This window comes from Hemiscyllium ocellatum, chromosome 13, assembly GCF_020745735.1.
Source record: "Hemiscyllium ocellatum isolate sHemOce1 chromosome 13, sHemOce1.pat.X.cur, whole genome shotgun sequence".
Taxonomy (NCBI): Eukaryota; Metazoa; Chordata; class Chondrichthyes; order Orectolobiformes; family Hemiscylliidae; genus Hemiscyllium; species Hemiscyllium ocellatum.
The window spans coordinates 62,418,493-62,436,787 of record NC_083413.1 but is presented as its reverse complement, the minus strand read 5'-3'; the positions used below and the strand labels follow the sequence as shown (position 1 = coordinate 62,436,787).

The window sequence follows — 18,295 nt, the reverse complement described above, 5'->3', positions numbered from 1 at the left end:
GGAAGTGGTGGAGCCTTGTACAATTGCAACATTTTAAAAGGCATCTGGACAGGTATATGAATAGAAAGGTTTTGGAGGGATTATGGGCCAAATGCTGGCAAATGAGACTTAATAAGGTTGGAATATCTGGTTAATGGACGAATTGGGCCGAAGGATCTGTTTCTGTGCTTAACATCTCTATGACTCTGTCTTAAATGGATGACCTCCATTTAAGGTTATGCCCTGTGGTGCTGGACTCTCCCACAAGGAGAAACAACCTTTCTGTAATTACCCTGTTAAGCCCTCCCTAAGTATCTTGTATATTTAATAAAGTTGCTTCTCATTCTCCTCAACTCTAATGAGAAAAGCCAAACCTGCACTTTAACACCATAGTTCTATTCTTTTTAAAGCCATAACATCATACTGATTTGAACAGTGAGTACTGGTGATTTTCAATGGTGAAACGTCATGTTGGATTACTAAATCCTGAAGGTGGGAGGAAACCTGATAGAGATAAGTAGCAGGATTGCCTGATTTAATCTGGAATAACAACCAAATGATACTGCTTGTTACCTGGTTTGTTGCAGGATGTTTCTTTAGATTAACAGCAGTTCAATGCTAAAATATAATGCTATCAAAATTGTATGCATTAATTAGTCTATCAAGAGTATTGTACTGTATATTTAAACATTGAAAAATGTGTATGTATGTGCATAGGGAGTTAAAACCCAGAATCCCATCAAGTATTTGTCAGCAGCTATTTGCTCAATCCAGATAATTTGACTGTATGATAGATAAAAGGTGCAAGCTTCTTAGTTACTCACTTAATAATATCAGAAATGAAAATGAGGCAATCAAACTGGGAGCTTTATTTGCTTTCATAAATAACCGTGATATAACATTGTTAGCATTGATCTTTATCTAGTATCAGTAAGGTAATTAGTTCCAATATATTTCTACAAGATTCAGTAGTGCCGTGTCAGGGCAGTTGTTGGATTAGTAGTGACTGACAGCATTCTGAGAATGGGAAGTGTGATTTTAATAGGATTTGCGTAAATCATGATGTGACTGCTCACATGACTCTGACATAATCAGAGCTGTACAACACGGAAACAGACCCTTCAGTCCAACTTGTTCATGTTGACCAGATATCCTAAATTAATCTAGTCCCATTTGCCCGTATTTAGCCCATATCCCCCTTGACTCTTCCTATTCATGTACCCATCCAAATGCCCTTTGAAATGTTGTTATTGTACCAGCGTAAACCACTTCCTCTGACAGCTCATATCATGCATGCACCAACCTCTGCATGTAAAGGTTACTCCTTAGGTCCCTTTTAAATCTTTCCCCTCTCACCTTAAACTTATGCCCTCTAGTTTTGGACTCCCATTTCCTAGGGAAAAGACCTTGTCTATTCACCTTATCTATGCCCCTCATGATTTTATAAACCTCGATAAGCTCACCCCCTCATCTTCTGCTCCAGGGGGAGAAAAACTGCTTATTCAGCCTCTCCCTACAGCTCAAACTCTCCAACCCTGGCAACATTCTTACAAACCTTTTCTGGACTCTTTCAATTTAATAACAACTTTCCAATAGTAGGGAGACCAGAATTGAACGCAGTATTCCAACAGTGACATAACCTCCCAACCCCTGTGCTCAATGCACTGACCAATAAAGATAAGTCTATCAAAAACCGCCTTCACTCCCCTGTCTACTTGTGATTCCTGCAACATCTGTAAAAGAGACACCAGTCCAGAATGAGAGATATCAGAGACAATACAAGAGAGCTGTATTTTGCTAATCAACTAGGTTTGTAAGCTCAGGAATTAAAAGGTCTGTCTTAGTGAAAAGGTGCAAGCAGCCTCCAGGACTGTATGGTGAGTTTGAGAGACTCCAGACAAGCATTTCAATATTTGGCTGGCAGTATTGGCTTAAAGTATGAAGTAAAGCATGATAACAAGTGAGTGAACCTCCTGGGCCAGGATCTGAAGTGAAAATAGAAACCGCTGAAAAGGGAAGACTATGAAGGCAGAACAGAACAGGACAGGACCTTTTGAGGGGGAGGAAAATAAAATCTGGAAAAGGAGAAAACTCTGAAGGCAGGAGAAGAAAAATCTTTGGAAGACAGGATTAGAGAGTGAGATGATTTTAATGAACGGAAGGAAGAACCTTTGGAGATTTGTGTCCAGCCACAAACTAGCAGTATTCAATAGAGGAAAGACACAAACCGAACACTTCAGCATGTAGGTGGGAAAAAAACCACATATACATCCCAGGTTAGTCAGATACAAACATTCCTAGGGATGGCACCTCCAGTAGAAGCCATTACCTCAGCATTTTGACAATGTCGAAGGCCCACAACAAGGCCAGAAATATGTGCTCTGGGAGCAGCAGTTTTAGTGCTACAGAATAGTTTAAGGCTTGAACTCCAGAAGCAGGATGTTGTGGTAAGGCAAAATGTGTGAGAGGTGCAAATTGTGCAGCTCAAATCTAACAGAGTGCACAAAGATCAGGCCATTTTATTTGCATAAGTGGACAAAATATAGTCCAGCAGACCAAGTGGTCAAAAAGGCATGAGTAGAAAGAATGCTTGACATTAATGGAAGGTTCATTAATTTTGGTCCACCACCATAGAATGCTTGTACCAATGTGCAGAGGAATCCTGCATGGGGCGGCATCTAGGTTTAGCAAAATGCAATGAGAGCACAACAACCAATGTGGTGGCCCGGTACTTTGAAAGAAATACAGTATTTAATTTTGTCATGCCAAAAATGTACAATACAGAGTTAATGATTTCATCAAGATATTTGGTAAGGCCATGAGAAAGATTAGCAGTGAATTTGTTTAATTTCAGAGGAAAATGTATTTAGTCCCAGTTGACACGTATTGAAGTGGCAGGACTCCATTCAAGCAGTGCAGACCTGGTGATCAGAGCTCTATCTAAAATCTTTATGATGATTGATCAATCTGTGAATGGGGTTTTCGGGAAGTTCACTTTGGAGACAGGCATTAACCAGGATGAGCTCTCCATCTTATCTTCTGTTCAACAAAGTGGCAGTAAGAGCAGCCAAGACTGTACAATCGTTGATGAATAACTATTCAGACAGGGGCTCAGCTCTCAGTTGTCGGACAATACCACTGAATAATGAGTACTGTACTTGCCATTTGGGGGTCAGTTAGCTCTGTTGGCTAGATGGTTGTGGTGCATGCCAACAATATGTGTTCATTTCCTGCACTAGCTGAGGTTACTGTGAAAGACTCTGTCTTCTCCATCTCTCCCCTCTGTCTGAGGTGTGTTCACCCTCGGCTTAATCCATTACCAATTGTCTGTCTTTAATGCGAGAGCAGCGCTATGAATCTGTTGGACTTTGGTGATTATACTTTTGAGCTTCAGTTAGCCCAGTTGGCTGGACCAGCTAGCTTGTGATGCACTGTGAGCTGAGGTTACCATGAAGGTCCCATCTTCTTAATCTCACCCCTTGCCTGAGGTGTGGTGACCCTCAAGTTAAATCTCCAGTAGTCATCTATTCTTTCTTCATTACTCACCAGCGCTATTATTAATAGTGAGGACGCGTAAAAAGAGATGCACCAATTTAGAACATACCTTCTTGTGGTCAGGAGAGGTTAAAGCCACAACACAAAATAGGGTCAGTATAGTTCTGGACGCAGCGCAAAAACTGTCAACCTTTTTAAGTCAGGGCAGGAAGTCGGGTTAAGGACAGGAAGTCAGAAACCAAGGTCCTCAAGTAAACAGATCAACCCAGATCCTATAAGACAACAAAATCTAAGGACAGAAGAGGCTATTCAGGTCATTAAGTCTATCTTTCAGTGAGATATTGGCTGATCTGATGTCCTCAACTCCATTTTCCCCACCTTTTCTTCATTGTCCTTGATTCCCTTACTGATTAAAAATGTGTCTACACAGCCTTGAATATATTTTAATAAACCAGCTTCATCAGTCCTCTGCTGTAATGATCACCACAGATTCACTACCTTCTGCGATTCACTACCTCATCTCTGTTTTAAAGGGCAATTTCTTCTTCTAGATTATACGTTTGGCCCTAAACACTCACACTGGGAACAACTCTTCCACATCTATCCTATCAAGACCGTGAAGAGTCTTGTATGTTTCAGTAAGGTCACCTCAAACTTTTTTATTTTAATGAGTGCAGCCTGACTCTACTCCACCTTTCCTCATAAAACAGTCGCTTCATACCTGGTGTAGCCTGGTGAATCTTCAGTGGACTGCCTCCAATGCCGTATATCTTTCCTTGAGTAAGGGGCGCAAAGTTATTGATAGTATTTCAGCTGGAGTCTAATTAATGCCTTGTATAGGTTTTGCAAAACCACCCCACATTTATGCTCCATTCACTTTTTGAAATAAAAGCCAACGTACCATTTGTCTTCCCTATTACCTGCTTAACCTGGATACTCACTTTTTGTGATTTCATGCCCCCGTTCTGTAGCCCTCTGCAGTGTTTGCCTGTTTGAATAATATTCAGCTCCTCTATTCTTCCTGCTAAAGTGCATAATCTTACATATCTCCACATTATATTTTATCCGCCAAGTTTGGGCCCACTCACTTTAACCTGTCTATATCCTTCTGTAGACTCTGTGCCATCCTCATCCCTTGCCTTTCCAAGTTTTTTAAAGTTGATTTATTTTCATTATCCAAGTCATTAATATATATCATACAGAATTGTGGCCCCAGCACTGACACACAAAGATACAGGTTTTTGGAGAAGGTGACTAAATATATTAATGAGGGTAGTGCAGTTGATGGGATTTGCTGATGGAGTTGATGGGACTTGGTTAAGATCTTTGTCAAGATCCCATATCGAAGGCTAGTCTAAAAGATCAGAGCCAATGGTATCCAAGGCAAGATAGCAACTGGATCCAAAATTGGCTTACAAGTAAGAGGCAAGGGGTAATTGTGGAAGGTTGTTTTTGTAATTGGAAGCCTCTGACCAGAAGTGTGGGCATAAAGTTCAACACTGGGATCCTTGCTGTTTGTTTTGTACATTTGATGATTTGGATATGAATGAAAAAGATATAATTAGGAAGTTAACAGATGATATGAAAATTGGTGTTATTGATAGTAAGGGGAATGGTCTCAGGCTACAGTCTGAAATTGATCAGCAGTTAAATTGGGCAGAGCAATTGCAGATGGAACTTAATCCTGATAAGAATCTTGCTGACTATGTTTCATCAGGGCGATGTGGTGGCTCAATTGTTAGTACTGCTGCCTCTTAGCACAGGGACTGGGCTCATTTCCAGCCTTAGGTAATTGTATATCAAATGATTTCCACATTCTCAGTGTCTGCCTGGGTGTCATCTCACTCCGAAGATGTGTCAGTTAGGTGAATTGGCCATGCAAAATTGTCAGTCATATCTGGGAATGTGTAGGCTAGATGAATTAGCCATCAGAAATGTGAGGTTACGGTGATAGGTAGGTGTCTGCATCTGGGGGGATGATCTTCAGAGGGTTGGTGCACACTTGATGGGCCAAATGGCATATTTCCACACTGTAGCAATTCTATGAAGTGTGAGATGATGCATTTGGGGAGGGTCAATAAGGGAAGGACAGATATAATGATTGAGAGATTCCTTACGGAGTACCTTGATGTACACATTTAAAGATCCACAAAGGTAGACAGGGTGGTGAAGGAAGCATATGGGATGCTTGTCTTCATTAGCCAGGGCTTGGTATATAGATTAGACTAGATTAGACTAGATTCCCTACAGCATGGAAACAGGCCCTTCAGCCCAACTAGACCACACCGACCCTCTGAAGAGTAACCCACCCAGACCATTCCCCCAACTAATGCAACTAACTCTATGGGCAATTTAGCATGGCCAATTCACCTAACCTGCACATCTTTGGGCTGTGGGAGGAAACCAGAGCACCGGGAGGAAACCCACGCAGACACAGGGAGAATGTGCAAATTCCACATAGACAGTTGCCCGAGGCAATACCAAGGAAATCTTGTTACAACATTATGAAGCATTGTTTAGACTAAGGAGAGAATATTGTGTATCACTCTGGTTGCCACACTATTGAAAGGGCATGATTACACTGGAGAGGGCACAGGGGAGATTCATCAGGATTTTGCCTGGGACGGAAAGTGTCCAATACAAGGAGAGACTGGATAGGCTGGCTCTGTGTTCCTTGGAGCAGTGGAGGCTGAAGGAGAATCTGATTTGAGCAATGCAAAACTGTGATAGCTATAGACAGGTAGATCGAGAATCCTTTCACCAGATATGTGTATGACCAGAGGTTGTAAATTTAAGGTAAGGAGCAAATAATTTAGAAGAGATATGATAATCTTTTCACCAATAGGGTGGTAGAAGTATTGAACATGTTACCTGAGAGGGTGGTACAGAGGCTCAGTATTTAGCACTGCAGCCTCACAATGCCAAGGGCCCAGTTGTTTGACTCCAGCTTGACACGTTCTCCCCCTGTCTGCGTGAGTTTCCTCCTCCAGTCCAAAACTGGACAGATTAAGTGGATTGACCACACTAAATTGTTCATAGTGTCCAGGAACATGTAGGGTAGGTGGATTGGCTGTAGTAAATGGGGGATAGGGCTGGGACTGGGTTGGATGCTCTTCAGAGTGCCAGTATAGATTTGATGTGCTGAATGGCTTCGTTCCACACTGTTGGGATTCTGAGAGCATGGGGTGCAGATATTCAACATTTGAAACATTGGGATGAGTAGTTAAAATGTTGATTTTTTAGTAGTCTTTTGGATCAAGTGCTAAAATGGGACTAGTGAAGTTTGGTGTTTGTTGGTTGACATTGACTAATGACATGGGCTAAAGAATCTGTTCCTATGCTATATGTCTGTATGACTCGTAAACAAAGATACCTATTTGAGCCCAGCATAATTCTTCTTGGGATCGAGAGTGTGATGCTAGAAAAGCTTGGCAGGTCAGGCAGTATCTGAGGAGCAGGAGAATTGACGTTTCAGGCATAAGCTCTTCATCAGAAATGTGGTTTGTGGGCCAGGGGTTTGAGAGATAAATGGGAGGGAGGTGGGGCTGTGGTGAAAAGACTAAAAATGGTTATCAGAGAACATGGGACATCTACGCCAAAATCATACCATGCACAGTACAATGTCGTGCAATGTCATCACCCCAGTGTTGAAGTCAATTGATGCAGCCCGTGTAGTCAGAGTTCTAGACTATTTCAGCTTATGAAGTTAGAACCTAATTTGGGGCTTTGAGGGAAGTATTTGTTTTTAATAATTTGAACAATGAAAATGGTAAAAATGATTTGTATTACACTTTTCATTACATTTTTAAATTCACTGGAGAAATAGAGGGTGAACTTTTTTTTCCAGGCTGAGGACAGCGGTAAAAGTGACATCTTGCTGGCTCATTCCTGCTTTCCCAGAGGAGGTTAATTGTGAAATAAGGAATCCTCAGGGGGAGATGCATGGAACCAATTAAAGCAAAAAATTAGCCATTTTATGTCTGCGATGGACCTCTGCAGATGATTCACTTGTCACTTTGGCAACTTAGAAAAAGAATGCAGTGTTGGAAGCCATTGAGGGCTGAAGCCAATACATGAAACCAGGAAGAAGTCATCAAGCTAGAAAAGCTCAGCCATGGTCAAGGATTGGGGCCAATAACAGTGACTTCTTGAGGCGAATACATTCAATAGCTTTCAGCTAAAGGAGCTTGGCACTGCTCATCAAGGACATTTAGACACTGAAACAGCTCTGTGAACCAACCCAAGATTATGGCCTCCCACAAGGACATGGTTCCACCTAGCTCAAAGTAAAATGAATCATTTAAGGACCAGCTGCTGTGACCGGCAACTCAGCAATGACAGCAGCACGGGCCACAGCCACGAGGGGAGAGATATTGAATCACACTGAGTGAATAACTACACTTAGAAGGTAGGGTTCTAATTTTCCTGGGGTCTGCTTCAAGGATCTGTCGTAGCAGCAGTGCCTTGAGTCTGTGGTTCTCTTCCCACTAAGGCCCTAACAATGGCCCCATTTCCACTCTTCACCCTTTATCCCCTCTAATTCGATGCTACTCTGTGAGGCAGCCTCTTAATTGGCTGGCGGCCATTGGAAAAATCAATGGTTAGCTACTTGGAGAATTCAGTTGTTGAGTCTGAAATGGTTCTGCTGTTTCACCAAGAGCCAAGTCAGCAAGATTCCACACCTGGATTACAGTTTCTAAATCACACAGGCTGGGTTTTTGGTGGATGAGCACGAGATGATTGGAAGATGTGTACCAACATAGTAAAAAAACTTAAGTAGCTTACAAAAAGCATCTTTGTTAAATGTATCCAAAATTGAAATAGAATGTTAAAATATGTAAGAGATTGTTCTGTAAGACCATGAGATATATGGTGCAGAATTAGACTATTTGGCCCATCAAGTCTCTTTTCCCATTCAATCATGGCTGATATGTTTCTCTCATTGTATTCCATTTGCTATTTGCCCACTCCTCGCCTGTCCAAAATCTTCTGCAGCCTCCAACCTCCTCAACACTCTCTACCCCTCTAGGCGAAAGTGAGGACTGCAGATGCTAGACATCAGGGTCAAGACTAGAGTAGTGTTGGAAAAGCACAGCAGGTCAGGCAGCATCCGAGGAGTATGAAAATTGACGTTTTGGGCAAAAACCCTTCATCAGGAATGAGGCAGGGAGCCTCCAGGGTGGAGAGATAAATGGAGGGGATTGGGGCTGGGGAGAAGGTAGCTATGAATCAATTATCTACCCCTCTACCTGTCTTTGTGTCCTCTGCAAACCTAGCAACAATGCTGTCAGTTCCCTTGTCCAGATTATTAGTGTATAAAGTGAGAAGTAGTGGTTCCTGTGGAACTCCTCTCGTCACTGGCTGCCATCCTGCAAATGACCCCTGCGTTCTGACAGTAAGCCAATCCTCTATCCATGCCGGTACCTTGCCCCAAACACCACGGGCTATTATTTTCTTTAGCAACTTGATGTGCGGCACTTTTGTGAAAGACCTTCTGGAAATTAAATTAGAGCACTCTCCTTTGTCTAACTTGCTCATTTCCTCAAAGAATTCGAACAGATTTGTCAGACATGACTTGCACTTGACAAAGTCATACTGGGTCAGTCCTATATTACCATGCACTTTGATATACTTCACAATCTCACCCTGAATAGAACTTTAAAATCTGAATGACTGACCTGTAGTTTCCTGTCTTCTGCCTCCCTTCTTACATGCAGGTGTTACATTAATCATTTTCTAGTCTTCTGGGACCCTCTCTGACTCCAGTGATTCCTAAAAGATCACCACTAGTGCCTTCACGATCTCCTTATCTATCTCCTTCAAACATTTGGGGTGTAGTCCATCTGATTCTGGTGATTTATCCACATTCAGATCTTTTCAGCTTCTCTAGCACTTCCTTTGTGATAGCTACTACACTCACCTCTGTCCCCTGACTGTCTTGAAGTTGTGGTATTCTCCTGGTGCCTTCCACTTTGAAAACTGATTTCAGTTCCTCGATCATTTCTTTGTTCTCCATACTACTTCTCCAACCTCCTATTTTCCCATGATACAATGTCTGCTCTTGCCTCTCTCTAACCTTTTTTAAATATCGAAAAAAAACTCATATAATCTTCTTTAATATAATTCTCTATCTTACTCTTCTATTTTCATCTTCTGTAGATGTAAGGGATGAACTCAGATTTCTCCAGTTTCCTTATTTCCCCTCCCTACACCTTGTCTCAGTTGATTCCCTCGAACTCAGCACCGCCCTCCTAACCTGCAATCTTCTTCCTGACCTCTCCGCCCCCACCCCACTCCGGCCTATCACCCTCATCTTGACCTCCTTCCACCTATCACATCTCCATCGCCCCTCCCCCAAGTCCCTCCTCCCTACCTTTCATCTTAGCCTGCTGGACACACTTTCCTCATTCCTGATGAAGGGCTTATGCCCGAAACGTCGAATTTCCTGTTCCTTGGATGCTACCTGACCTGCGCTTTTCCAGCAACACATTTTCAGCTATTTTCATCTTCTCCCAACTTACTGCTTTTTACTTATCCTTTGCTGGTATTTTAAAGGCTTCCCAATCCTCAAGCTTCCCACTAATTTTCATTGTCTGCTTTTTCTCTTCCTTTTTTATGCTGTCCCTGACTTCCCTTGTCAGCCATGGCTGCTTTGACCCCAGCTTAGTATGCTGCTGCTTCCTTGAGATGAATCTTTGCTGTGTCTCCTGAATTACCCTGGAACACTGCTGCTCCACCATCTTCCCTGCTTGGCTCCCTTTTTCAGAGAAGTAACAAAGGGGATTGAGGGCAGAGCAGTGGACATGATCTATATGGACTTCAGTTGGCATTCGACAAGGTTCCCCATGGGACTCTGGTTAGCAAGGTTAGATCTCATAGAATACCGGGAGAACTAGCCATTTGGATACACTACTGGCTCAAAGGTAGAAGAGGGTGATGGTGGAGTGTTGTTTTTCAGACTGGAGGCCTGTGTTGGTCCGAAGGGTCTGTTTCCGTGCTGTACATCTCTGATTCTGGCCAGCCCATCCCTTATGTCATTGCAGTTACCTTTAGTCAGTTGTAGCACTGATCTGATTCCAGCCTCTCCCTCTCAAACTGCACAATTAATTCTATCATATTATGGTCACTACTCCTCAGGGCTTCTTTCACCTTAAGCTCCTTAATTAAGTCTACCGCATTGCAAATCACCAACTTCAGAATTGTCTGCTCCCTCATTTGCTGTACTTCCAAAAAAAGCCATTTTGTGTACATCACATGAATTCCTTCTCTTGCAATCTGCTTTCAACTTGATTTTTTGTTCTTCTGTAGTCCACCTGCATATTGAAGCCTGAAGCCCAATATGCTGATTGTAATAATGCCTTTCTTACATGTTTCTTCTATTTCCTTCCCCACATCCTGACTACTGCTATGAGGCCTGGCCACAATTCCCTTCAGATTTTTTTTTCCCCTTTGTGATTCTTCAACTCTGCCCACACAGATTCTATTCCTCCTGATTCTATTTCAGTTCTTGTTACTGATTTCATTTCAGTTCTCACTAATAAAAGCAAGCCTGCATTTCCTGTCCATTAACCTGACCTCTAGATAGGATATGTATTCTTGGACACTTTGTTCCCAGCCCTGACTGCACTTGCAGCTACCTTTCTGTGATACCTACAACCTCGTACTTGCTAATTTCAATCTGCACTACAAGCTCATTTACCTTGTTTTGTAGTGGGGACAAATGCGAGTCAGTGGGTTTGTAGAGGATATTGGTTGACAGCTTGTCCCCAGAAATGGAAATAATGAAGTTTACATACAGCACTGTCCTGCATTGATTATCCCCCTTTTCATACTTGTTCTTTTATGTGCTTCTTAGAAGAAATAACTTCTATAAGAAAATTGTAAAATCTATAAAATCATGTTGCTAGTGATTAAATGCATCTAGAAATAAGCCAGAGTTTAACCACTTCCTTGACACAAGGATTTGTATTCCGATCTTGAGTAAACCAACATCTGCAGGGTAATTAAAGCAAAGCACTCTCAATACTGTAGTTTTGAAATAAGAAGAAAACACTGGTGAAACTCAACAGGTCTGGTAGCATATGCTGAGAGAGAAACAATGACGTTTTGAGTCCAGTATGACTCTTGTTTGGAACTGAAAGGAGATTATAAAAGATTCTAATGTAGTTGACAAAAGAGGGAGAAGGAGTGAATGGAATAGATAGGAGAAAGTGAGGACTGCAGATGCTGGAGATCAGAATCAAGAATGTGGTGCTGGAACAGCAAAGCAGACGAAACAGCATCTGAGAAGCAGGACAGTCGACATTTCGGGCATAAGCCCTTCATCAGGAATGGAATAGATAGGAAGGGTGTCCAAAGCAAAAAGGGTGCTGAGGAGATTTACAAATGCAAAATAGCTTTTAATGGTTGGAGTGGATTGTCAAAAATAGGTTGGCTTCGCTATCGGCAAACCCACTTAAACAAGACGTGTTGTTGGGGATTAGAGAAAGGGGGTGTAATCAAAAAGAGGACAGTGTTAATGAGCTGAAGTTGGAATATTGCTTCCTGAATGTAAATTGCATAAGCACAAGATGAGATGCTGTTCCCAGCTTATGTTGAGCTTCACTGGAGCACTGTCAGGTCTAAGACAAATGTTAACACAGGAGCACAATGTTATATTGAAATGGTTTGCAACTGGATGTTCGGGCCTTCTTATGGATAAAGCAGAAGTATTCAACAAACCAGTCATCCAGTCTGCAGTTGATCTCACTCATGTCAAGAAGATTACGTTGGTGAGCACCAAATATAGTTGACTAGATTGAAGTTTACGTAAATTGTTACTTCACTTGGAACATGTGTTTCAGGCCTTGAACAGCAAGAAGGTGAAAGGGCATGTGTCCTCCCCTCTGCGATTACTGGAGAACGTGCCATGGGGATGGAGTGAGGAAATGTTTGGGGTGGCGGAGCAATGAACCAGGGTGTCATGTAAGGAATGGTGCTTGTAGATTGTTGATCAGGGAGGGGACGGGAGGGGAAGGAAAGATGTGTTTGCTAGAGGTGTCAAAATGGCAGCTGCTGAAAATGTGTTGCTGGAAAAGCGCAGCAGGTCAGGCAGCATCCAAGGAGCAGGAGAATCGATGTTTCGGGCATGAGCCCTTCTTCAGGAATCAGCTCTGATCTCCAGCATCTGCAGTCCTCACTTTCTCCTAGAAGTGTCAAAATGGCAGAAGATAATCCTTTGAGTGTGGAGACTGGTGGGGTTAACAGTGAGGAAGGGGAAATCCTATCATTATTCTGCAAGACAGCAGAAGGGGTAAGAACAGAAGTGTGAAAGACTGGTTGGACATGGCTGAGGGCTCTGTGGATCACCGTGTGAGAGGCTTCAGTTGAGTGAAATGGGGGAAATGCCAGAGGGACCCTGTTGGAAGTTGGCTTAATCAGAACAGACATGACCGAGATTGAGAAACTGAGAGAATGGAATGGAGCCTTTACAGGAAGCTGGGTGTGAGGAAGTGTAGTAAGGACAAATACGAGTCAGTGGATTTGTAGAGGATATTGGTTGACAGCTTGTCCCCAAAAATGGAAATAATGAAGTCAAGAAGAGTCCAAGTTGGATCAGGTGAAGGTGAGAGGGGGATGGAAGTTAGAAGCAAAATTGGTACTGTTTTCAAATTGTGGATGAAAACTGGACGTCACATCAATGTCACCAATGTACTGGAGGTAGAGGTGTGGGAGGAGGACTGGAGGTGTACTGGAGGTAGAGCTGGACCAGAACAGGAATGTTCTACATATACCACAAAGAAATTGGCATAACTGGGATCCATGTGATTACCCAGGGCCATACCTTTGACTTGGATAAAGTGATAAAGTTGGTCACAGTGAGAATTTCAACACAAAGCATCAGAAGAATTATGGATGTAAACGTGAAGAGACTGGATGAGAACAAAAAAAAAGGATAGAAAGAACTAAGTTTCAGTGGGGCAGGAGCAGCCTGAATGAATGTGTCAGCCAGGGCAGTCCTGTTAGTGAACTCTTTGGTTCCATGTTCCTCTCTGTAGAAATGGACTGAATTTTCTCTCCAGTTTTATTCTTTCTCATTTTCTTCACCTTTCCTTTCCTGTAAGGATTGTTCTGCATCCGTCACACTCCCATTTGTTCTTGTCCAAGTGGGCATTTTTCATGTCTGAGCAGACTGTTCAGTCATGATGGGCATCACGGCCACCATCAAACCGGACCACCTCAAATACGCACAGGTGCACCTTATGCACGGAGTTTGTTGCATATTCAGTGGGGCCAAGGCCGTCAAGGGATGTCTGTTCTAAGAACTCTTAAATACTTCTTCAGGAACTCAACTTGAAAGGATTACACTGGTTTGTGTAATGCTTTTGCTCTTGGGTGATTTGCAACTGGTTTGTGGACTAATGCATTACAGGGTTTCTGGCTGGGTATTGTTTCCATTACTGGTTTATGCTTGTCAGCTGGTTTCATAAAAGCAGATTGAGAAGTCTGAAGAAACTTTTTTTTTCTCTCTCTATCCTTTTATTCTTCTGGCTGTTCCAGATTTAGAATTACGTTTATTGCTTGTATTTGATTTTCGAAAATGTTTCAAGTCTTGCCACCATGCAAATCTTTGCAGGAATCCAAATTTGGGCAGTAGTTTTCAACGTCTGCTTAATCACAGGTGAATTGTCAATAACATCCAGAATTGACATAACTGTACGGTGATCAGTTTCCTTGTCAGACGTAACTAGTTTGACCCCAGTTTGTGTAAGGGATTATGTCTCTTTTGTCCCTGCTTATGTTACCTCTAAATTGGTGCTGATTCATAGAGCCATACAGCAAAGAAACAGACCCTTCCGTCCAACCAGTCCATGCCGAACGTAATCCCAGACTAAACCAATTCCATCTATCTGCTCCTGGCCCATGTTCCTCCAAACCTTTCCTGTTCATGTACTTATCCAAGTTAAATGTTGCAATTCAATTTAAGAATTTGATTCAAATGCTTTGCATATACAAACCAAAATGACGCAATTGTATTATTCTTACTGGTTTTGATAAAGTGCCCCAAATCCAGAAGTACCTTTTTGGCCTCCTTATTTGCGGTTTGAGCACAAGGCAATTCTTGGTGTTGCAGTTGAGGAAACTTATCCTGTAACTGGCTAATGTGAGATATGTCAGTGCTGAGTAAAACGTTGCTAAATATGCCCAGGTGAACCTCTTTGGACAGGTATTTCTCTTCCCTGTGTTAGATGTTCCAGTGCTTCCACATTAAGTGCAGCTCCGTTGAAGAGTTGAGAATAAAGATACCTGATCATCCCCTGTTATTTCACTGATTGTTGGTGTCCCTGAATTCAACAGGATTGTGGTGTTGCGGGTGCAGTCATAATGATTGAATAAGCTCAGTAATGTTTTAAAGTGGTTCGATGAGCAACATTAATAAACACAGGGCATTCCGGTACAACATGACAGTCAGATTTCTCTGCAACCCCTCGTTGCAGAAAATCACACTATGGAAAACCACTATAGAAAATTGTGCTGTGGAAGATCATTATAGAAATTTGCTATACTCACTCGGTAGGAAGTTCGCACTATCCAAAAATGTCCATAGTTCGTTAAATGTGTTATAGTCAATTCACATTGATGAAACGCACGTTATACCAGAATGACCTGTATAATGTTTGGAAATGTATGTCAGAGTTTGAGCCAATATAAATGGAGTGATGTGAGCAATGACACAGCCTTTTGTCTCCCGTGTTGGGTGTAATTGGGTTTGTGAAAACACCTCCACTCAGTTTTCTCGTATTATAGAAAAGGAGATTTCATTCTGCCTGGCATGCAAAACTGGACCACTGCATTCAGCATGTCACAGCTGTGTATTTTATTTAGTACAGGTGTGTCTTGTGCCTGTAATTTGGGTTTTATGATAGTTTCTGGTGCCTGTAAGCTGTGAACATTTGCTTAAAACAGAAAGGGTTTTGCCTTGTTTTGTTCATTTTTTTTTCACAAATGAGGTGGACGGTGCAGGAAGGAAGGAGCCTTTGTTCTCCATTCCAGATAATTTTTTAAACCCCTTGTTAAAATTTCCACAATCTTAGGGTAGTGCCATCTGACACTTGTGCAATTTCTAAAATATCGCTGCCAACCTAGGTCCTAGTTTTTTTTATAAATGCAGGGTCAGTACAAAACGTACCCTCCTTAATTGTTGAGATCCAGTAATACAATCACTTTTGAAACCATGGAATGAGTCTTCAAAGTCATAGTGATGGAAGAAATGTTCAGTAAGGCTGCATACTCAGCATCCTTCTATACTCCTTATACACTCAACTGTGTGACTACATATTGATTGGGTGACCGTTACAATCAGCGAGTATCAATAGTAAAGATTAAGTCATCTGCAGTTACACAATGAATAACTGGCTTCACATAATGAGTACTTTTCACCTTGTTAAACTGACCTCACTTACTGAATGTTTGCAATATTGTTAAATGACTCTAAATAATGACTTTTTTTCCACCGTGTTAACCCATTACCCTAGCCTGCAGCACCCCATTGTTAACTGTAAGTTCTTACCTAATCTAAGTCATGCTCAGCTGAACTTCTTGTTTCACAAGACTCAGAACTTAACTCTTTCCCTCCCTGCTTATACCCTATACACATTCTCAGTTGGATCTCAAATGATGAAACAGAGAGTCTGGGAAAGAGATTGACTGACTGCTTAGTGGCATGATGTTATGATGGCAAGCTTTCCATTGATGTCAATTGGTCATGGACTTCAGGAAGTGGAGCAGAGGGCTCTGCCTTGTCTGTATCAATGGTGCTGAGGTGGAGATGGTAGAGAGCATCAAGTTCCTGTTAGTGTTGATCACCAACAATGTGTAGGTAATTCTGGTATAATGTGCATTTCACTAACACAAATTGACTATAACGTGATTGATGAATTGTGGATGTGTTTGGATAACATGAACTTTCTACTGTGCAGGTATAGCAATTTTCTACAGCAGTCTTCTGCAACGCGATTTTTCCATAGCGCAGGGTTGCAGAGGAACGTAACTGTCACAACATTCTACCAGAATGTCATGTATCCTTGTCCACCAATGTCAATGTGATGGTCAAAAAGGTGCAACAATCCTCTACTTCCTCATAAGCCTAAGGAAATTTGGCATGTCCACAAACTCTCTTTATAGATGCACCAAAAGATACACTTTGCTGCATTCAGATAGACAGTAATATGGTATTTTGTGATAATACTCTGACTCCTTGGCATCATGGTAGCCCACAAACCCACCAACACACTAAAACAGCAGTTAATGAACTTGAAAGACCCTACAAAGACAATGAGCAAAACTAATGTCATTTACAAAATACCATACAAGGACTGTAACAAACAATACATTGGACAAACAGCAGTAAACTAGCTACCAGGCTACATGAACACCAACTAGCCACAAAAAGACATGACCCTCTCTCACTAGTATCCTCCCATAAGATGAGGAAGGATACCACTTCGACTAGGACAGTACATCCATTCTAGGACAAGTCAAACAAAGACATGCATGAGAATTCCTAGAGGCATAGCATTTCAACTAGAACTCTACCAACAAACACATCGAGTTAGACCCCATTTACCACCCCTGAGAAAAAGAACAAGAAGTGACTTCACCACAGGAAATAACATCACCAAAGGAAATGACATCACCAACTCAAAGAAACCCAAACATATAAATAGAAAGCAGGAAGTTTCAGCATTGCTTTGCATAAAGTCCACTGAAGATGTTACCTAGTAAGGTAATGAAATGTCTGGAAATGAACCTTTCAGCTCAGCAAGCAAACCTGCATCCACTATGTTCTTTAATAAATAAGCCACCAGTTGGACTCCGTAGATCTATGTTAATGTGCAAATAAAATATCCTGATATCCACCATTGATGTACTTTACCAATGTCAAACATTAGATCAAGCAAACTCAGCCACTAACCATTTTAGAACTTGAACAGTCAAAATGTGAGCATAAGTAGTTGATGGTTTATAAAAAAGAAAATCATTAAATACTAGGCGTACACCTCATTCTTTTTGGATTTCAGGAGTCAAAATATAAAGATAGGAAGAGGAAATTTAATATTTTGAAGGTACCGAAATCCTCTTTCAACCTAGAGCTCTTAATTTCTCTGGCCTAAAATGCATGAAGGCAGTTGATGCTGTCACCTTCTCTTCACATTTTATTCTCAGTTTAATGCAGACATTTCCCTTCCTCTGACATCCAGCCTCTCCTATCACTCAACCATCTGTGCTCTTCAGTTCCTTCATAACCATTATTTTTCTTATTCTCACCTCTATTATTATCTACTGTCTTCTCTCCCTTCCACTGTCCCTATTCTGTGCTGTCTGTCCCTAATGATTAAAGTTGCTGCAGTCCAACCAGGAGATAGGGCTATTCCCACATTGGAAAGAGAAGAATGATGATGCCTCCAGCGAGGTGGGAGGTTGAGAAGGAGAATCATTCGTGATAAGCTCAGCCAGAGAAGGAATTGAACCCTCCCTGCATTGCAAACTGGCCGTCTAGCCATCTGAGGTAATCACTCCACCCCCTCTGCCCCCAAACTGTGTTCTTTCTCCCCTGTTCCAGTTATCCATTCCTCTTTCTGTTTCAGAAACATAAATGACAAACTAGAGGTATGCCACTTTGAAAAGTGACAATGTTGCTGCATTTCAAGTGAAATAACAGTTTCAGTTATAACGTTATCATGCAACTTGTGTTTATATCTTGCTGGAACAGGAAAGCAGAAACCTGATCCATTTATTTTATCAATACTGGTTCTATAAATGAATTGTGCGCATTCGGCAC

The 18,295-nt window shown here is 41.8% G+C and overlaps 1 protein-coding gene across 2 annotated transcripts in view; it reads left to right on the top strand.

Annotated features, from left to right (window-relative positions):
• The window catches only part of pik3cb (phosphatidylinositol-4,5-bisphosphate 3-kinase, catalytic subunit beta), a 187,530-nt gene that overhangs the window by 61,493 nt on the left and 107,742 nt on the right, over positions 1-18,295 (top strand). The window contains exon 1 of one of the 2 annotated variants that reach the window (XM_060834868.1): positions 7,808-7,882. The exons of the other annotated variant lie outside the window; for it this stretch is intronic. The gene's annotated coding sequence lies outside the window, so the exon portion shown is untranslated. Of the gene's footprint in view, positions 1-7,807; positions 7,883-18,295 lie in introns of those variants that run through there. 2 annotated transcript variants of the gene reach the window in all.